General features: G+C 39.5%; 1 long non-coding RNA gene across 1 annotated transcript; it reads right to left on the reverse strand.

Moving 5' to 3' along the window:
• Positions 1-3001: 3001 nt before the first annotated feature.
• Positions 3002-6415, reverse strand: LOC103634701 (uncharacterized). The gene is made up of 3 exons (XR_556861.2): positions 6354-6415; positions 6164-6251; positions 3002-3384 (listed from the first exon to the last, which is right to left on the reverse strand). It is a non-coding gene; the product is annotated as an uncharacterized lncRNA (long non-coding RNA).
• Between the last annotated feature and the right edge of the window lie 341 nt (positions 6416-6756).

The following is a 6756-nucleotide window of genomic DNA, read 5'->3' on the forward strand; positions in this document are numbered from 1 at the left end:
TTTTAGTGATTAAGTGCCAACACATATTCTCTAAGTGTTATTGTATGCCAAATGATGAATGAAGTGCAAATCAACAATAAGGTATGATTATAGACTTAGTACATTGGTTTTTGTGTACTAATATATTTGTCTAAGTGCTAGAATCAAAGAAAAGAAAAGAAAAGAAGAACTTGGCTCGAAGCAGCCAATACTCAGCACAGTCTGGTACACCGGACTGTCCGGTGGTGCACCGGACAGTGTCCGTGTCCGGTGCGCTAGACTGGTCTCCGGCGAACTGGCTGCTCTCGGGAGTTTTTGGCGGCGTACGACTATAATTCACTGGACTGTCCAGTGGCGCACTGGACTGTCCGGTGAGCCAACGACCGCCAGCGCAACGGTCGACCGCCAAATCCGCGGGCGACGCGTGGCCCGCTCCAACGGTCGGCAGGGTGCACCGGACTATCCGATGTGCACCGGACACTACCGGTGCGCCAACCAGCCCAAAGATCCAACGGTCGGCTGCGCCAGGAATGGAAGGAGATCCGCACCGGATATGCTATAGTGGTTGTCCGGTGGTGCACCGGACTGTCCGGCGCGCCACCCGACAGAAGGCAAGAATTGCCTTCCTTGTTGGGTTCCAACGGCTCCTAGCTTCCTTGGGGCTATAAAAGAGACCCCTAGGTGCATGGAGGAGTAACCCAAGCATTCCTTGATCATTCCTAAGCATCCAGACTCCACTCTCATGCATTTGATTCTTTATGCTAGAAGTTTGAGCTCCTTTTGAGTTGAGAACTCCATGTGTTGAACTTGAGCTCAAGTTGTAACTCGTGTGTGTGATCGTGTTGTCTTGTGTGTGTTGCTTTTCCCTTCCCTTACTTACGTGCTTCTTTATTCAAGTTGATCATCGGATCACTTGAAAGGGGTTGAGTGCAACCCTCGTCTATTGGGACGCCACAACGTGGAGTAGGCAAGTGTTATACTTGGCCGAACCACGGGATAAACCATTGTGTCTCTTGTGCTTGTTTCTCTCGTACTTACTTGTGTTCGCAAGAGCTTACTACTTAGCCATACTAACACTTAACCAAGTTTTATTGGCTATTAGTTATTGAATTTTACAGGATCACCTATTCACCCCCCCCTCTAGGTGCTCTCAGATGGCCAACGTTCTAGATGCTTTTCTAAGGCCTTCGAAGATAGCTACCCCTGCTCCTACTAGGATTTCCAAAGACAAAGCTAGAGAATTGGAAAAAGCTATCGATGTAAGTGCTGCTCCTAATTGCACTAAAGCTGGACCTTCGGGACAAATAAACGAGAGTTTGCTAGAGAAAATATCACTGACGATCCCCAAAGCGGTGTCGACCGGAGATCTTAAATTTATCATCTGTCACGCTTCGGGAAAACAACTAACACAACAACAAATTGTCGAAGCTCATCGCTACGTTAAGGATCTAAAATATCCTTGAGGATCCCTAGTGTACGGAGGTGATGAAGAAAATGTTTCGTATACTACCAACCTGATAGCAAGGAAATTGATATCTGACGAGAAATGATGGATAACATGGGTTACCCGAAGCTTGAGCTCGGGCTATCCTTAATGTCGAAGGACCATCTGGCAGACTGTTTGGCGTACAATAGCTAGAAGGTTTGTGCTTTAGTTGTTAATTAAAGTATTTACTTGTGTTAGCCCTTGATAATTGTTTTAATTAAAGTATTTACTTGTTTTCTTTTTGTCGTTATTAGGATCTTATTTTAAGCAAAGCTTTGAAAGCACAAAAAGATTGTGAGGATGAGAGCACTAAGATAGCCTTCAGGAATTTGCGCTCGGAAGTTATAACACTTCAGAATGAGTCTCTTGAGAAAGATAAAATTCTGCTTTCTTTAGTCGAAAGTTTAAAAACGAGCGAAGCTGGCCAAACTCTCTGAAGTGGACCAAAAGATTTTAAAATTTGAGAAAGAAAAATAAACAGATGCAAAGCATATAGCTGATCTGGAATATGCTTTATCTATTCAAGTGAGATTGCACATATCTGAAGTAGCAGAACTGGAAAAGAAACTTGATGAAGTTGCTCAAAACTTCAACGTTGAGCAATCGAAGCGTGAGATATCTGACACCAAGCGGTCAAGGGTTCAAAAGAATGTTTAACAGTACACCAAAATAGTGAACTTCCTATAGCCTAAACCCTAGGAAGTTAGCCCTAAACTCTAGGAAGTTAATAAACTCTCGAAAGTTAAGTCATCCCATCGAAAGTTTGGCTCTCGGAATTTTTTTGACGGAAGTTAGCTTAACTTACTAGAGCCCTCTAGGAAGTTACAGCCAAAGAAGCCTCTCGGAAGTTAGTAGGTTCTCGAAAGTTGGTAGCTTCACGCCATCAGCTGACTAACTTCCTACGGCTGATTATAGCCCTAGGAATGTAGCCCCTAGGAAGTTAGCTCGCTAACTTCCTTCGGCCCAATTGGCCTCTAGGAAGTTAATTTGACCAGCATTACAAATGATGTTTATTTTTATTTTACACAACATTCCACAACATAACAAATATGTCAACAACTATGTATCATAACATATTTTCACATAAAACATCTCACACACAATCACATAACAATATTTAAATCCATAGTCTCATCAATTACATCACAAAAGTCTCATCCATAGTCATAATAAGACACATCTCATCCAGTACTAATAAGAGACAATATCTCATACACAGTCATAATAAAAGTCTCAAGTATCAGAACACAATAACATGGAAGCTCACGGTCGCCGGTCGCCATCTGGTTACACTGACGATACCTCTACTAGCGAAGAGGGTTTCGACAATGTCTAACTCATCTTCTCGTTCATGCGTCGGCAAAGTAGCTGGAGGGGTCTAATATACATATACAAATGATATTTTCTAAGTTACATCATAATAGATTGTGGGAGGCAGTGAATGAGAACTAGTGTGTTACACGCACGCCTGCGCGCGTAATTGTCTTTTTTTATATACTAATAGTGCAATAGCAGTAGTAATACAAATTTAGATTACAATAAGCAGCAAGTTGTATTAAACTAGCATACTTAAGTGTCCAGTAATAATGTATCTGCAGAGTTTACATAGACAAGCATAGTTGTAGAAAGGCTCCAACAGTGGAGTCGTATGTACATAAAAGTCTACTGACCAGAAGTGACATAGTTTTTCTTGCATACACACATAGTTCTAGGAAGGCTTCAACATCAGGTTAATATATACATAAAAGTCTTGTGACCAAAAGTGATGGGGCCTTTTCTATGTGTGCAAGGTGCAAATAAGAGTCTACTGATCAAAAGTGACCTAGCTTTTCTTGCATAGACACTGTTTTAGGAAGGTTTAAACATCAGGTTAATATGTACATAAAAGTATCAGGACCAAAAGTGATGGAACCTCATACCTGTATATAAATGAGAGTAGTATGTTAGTATAGACAACACTAAAGATTTTAATGCAATATCAGGATTATAAAAGAAAGAACATTATTTGAAAGGATAGAAATAGTAACATACTATATGTTTATTTTCTCTTTCCCTTTGATCACGACAAGCAGGTACTAAGTCAGTTAAAGTGTTTGTCGAATAAGGTATATGAGTAGGCTAATAGTCTAACACATTGTTATGATGATATATAAGGAAAAAAGGAGCAATGTAGAAGCAAGTGTACTAAGAACGCTGGCAACTGCATCTAGGTAATGTTTGAATAAAAGGTTTAAAGCATTAAAATACAAATCAAGAAAGACAGGTTAATATTTAAGAAATAAATTGCTGGAGTGAGGAAGCAATGAAGTTCAAGAGTCTATGCAGTTAAGACTTGTTGTTTCGTGTCCTTGATCTCCTTCACCAAGTGAGTTAAACATTTGGGTAAATTTTTTGAAGAACAGAGATATTCAGTTTATGTGCAAAGTAAAATAGTGGCATCTTCGTTAAGACCTGCTGTTTCGTTAAGACCTGCTGTTTATGGGAGCAGTTTTCCCTCCTGCTTTAATAATATAGAAATACCTCAGCAGATCTTACAATTCTTTGTATCCCTACACACTCTACACCAGCAACATAAAGGCAGATGTTTATGACACAAGAACTAAAGAAGTGTCGTTTTTGCAGCATCCACCATACTTTTAGCTGGGTAAAAAGTATGGCAGATTTTCTACATAAAAATGTGTACTTTCGCTTGGATGCAAATCACCATATTTTAAAAAGCGACCAAAATTGCTTGGAACACCAGTGTAGACTGAAGCTTAACATGCGACGATTCGCAGCAAGGTCTAAAGAGACCTTTCTTTGAAAAAAAGAAAAGGTTCCAACCAGATCTAACCTAGCAGAAACTGTTGTGTTAGACAACTAAGGTATTGTTTGGAAGCAACCTAGTTTTTAAGAAACCAGTTTTTATTTTATTAGGTAGGAGAGCCTAGCTTCTTGGTTTAAGAAACTCTAAATTCAATTTTTATAAACTGGTATGTTTGGAACTACATCAGTTTCTATAAACCAGTTTTTTTCAAACTAGGTGGTTCCAAACAAATCCCAAATTCTGCTGTTTGATTAGTTGATCAGATTTGCAGAATATTTATTAAGACTAGGATTGCGTGACAGCACAGCTAGTGTGTTTTGGAGCCTTGCTCAATGCAGTGTACCTCAAACTTGTAGGGTGGCTTCTCCTTTGACAAACACATAGATGTAGACGTGTAGGAGACAATACCATCAGTTAAATAAAAATTCTGTTTTGACTAACTGCATCCCACAAACAAGAAACAAATACTGTGGGGCGGTCTTTCCCCTGCAACATGACTTTTCTTTTTTATATATAAAAATGATAAAAGTATCCTTATGGATCCACAACAAGCATTGTTTTAGTCACTGCAAAGTTGCAGCAATTTGCAACCAGAACAAGGGTAAACTATTGCTCAATTCCAAGCTGGAACACATCCATGTGGAGAATGCTCAACAGGTGAGTTATGGTCCTTGCCAACTAGGACAATTCTATGGAGAGATTTTGTTAGGAAAAAGATGGCCAAGAAATTGGTGGTGCAGCAAATAGACAACGGTGTCTAACAGAGAATAGATGGTCTAGCATTGCTGAAATGAGTACAGGAATGGTGCTCTCCATTGGAGTAGTACATGATGGCAATTGTTATCTAAAAGGTCTAAATTCTCATCGACTATTTTCTAGCATCCAAAATGTGGTCAGGCACCGGTAATGAAATGGTAACGGGCTGGCGGAATCCAAGTATTTCCCTCAATGGGCATCTCTATTCTGTTGATTGTCGTAATGGCTGTAAGCTTCGAGTTTATAATAGAGAGATGGGATCATGGACAAGATTAATTGACACCAGACACCATATGGGAAGCTCACGGTCTCTCGAAGCCTCAGCCTTTGTCTCCCTTAATGGGATGCTCTGCATCATCCGTAACAATATGAGTATCACTATTGTTGATGTTGATATATTGGACCCAATAAGAGCTACTGAGGTCGACAGTGCGCGCATGAGGGAGGCTTTTGTTCGAAAGGGGCAGCACAGATTATCGTTCATGGCAAACCTATGGTCAATCATCACAGGTTGTAATCTGAAGACAGACATTATGCATTGTCAGGTGCTCCAAGTTTGAGTTTGTCCATGTATGAAATGGAGTATATACTTACACAACCTGAGAGCCTGACTTGGAAGATGAAATGGGTACATGAGCCATATGCCCATACGAAAGAGACCAGCTTTCAGCTTTGAACTCTGTAAATATGTTTGATTTCGTCATTTTGAACTTTGTACTTTTGACACCTATCTGTCAGTGAGCTTCCAAGAGATTGGTCCTGGGGACTGGAGGAAGAATATGCCATGTCTCATGAGGCATTAAGGGTTTGAATGGTAGCCTGAGCCCCATAGGTTAGAAGCGTAGGAAGCACTGACGAAAGATGGTATAAGCCCAGAGCAGGAACAAAGGAAAGGCTGGGCTATTGACTACTAAAGCCCCAGAGGTGTTACTCCAGTTTGGTGAAATGCAGATTTCCAATAACTTCCATAGAATTGATGCTTTGTTTCATAATGGCAAGCTGACTCATCAGGAATTTGCGAGCACAGAAACTAAGGAAATGGGTCGAAAAGCTAAAACCATGTAAACTCTAAGTATTGGAAAAAAGTTTGAAGAACATAGACACTTAGTTAATTAGCTAAGTAAATGGTGTCATACCTTGATGTATTTCATGATGGACTAACTGTTGTCATTCTTTGAACATGTAGAATCTGGCATACCTTTGCTAACCTGGGTGTGCTTCATCCTGCATGTAGTGTATTATATTAATATGGAATAAAAGTTGTAGTTGTAAGCCTAAAAGGCATGCTTTGTTTTTATTTTATAACTAATGTATTTGCATACATACTTTTTGGGTGGTGATGATAATTCATTCTTGGTCAGCTGATCTATATATTCGTCAACGTTCTGTGCCTAAAAGAAAAGGTGTAAGTTTTATGAGATAATGACATATTTAGGACAACTCTAACAATAATTTGTAGGCTAAATTCAATCATTGTATTCTATATTTCAATATAAAAGGAGTGAAAAGCTACATATTGATCAATATAACCTTTGTCCAAAATCCCAATCAGAACTTGAGGTATTGGATGTATTATGTCAGTATTTATAGCATAGGTATATTTATGTACAACCTCTGGTCGTTAGATAAGAGGATACAGGATACAGTATGTGCATGTATTTGTAATTTGTAGGAGTATTCAGATTTTTAAGTTTCAATGAATACTTATTCAGAGCAATCACATTGTTTG

Source organism: Zea mays, chromosome 8, assembly GCF_902167145.1.
Source record: "Zea mays cultivar B73 chromosome 8, Zm-B73-REFERENCE-NAM-5.0, whole genome shotgun sequence".
Lineage (NCBI taxonomy): Eukaryota > Viridiplantae > Streptophyta > Magnoliopsida > Poales > Poaceae > Zea > Zea mays.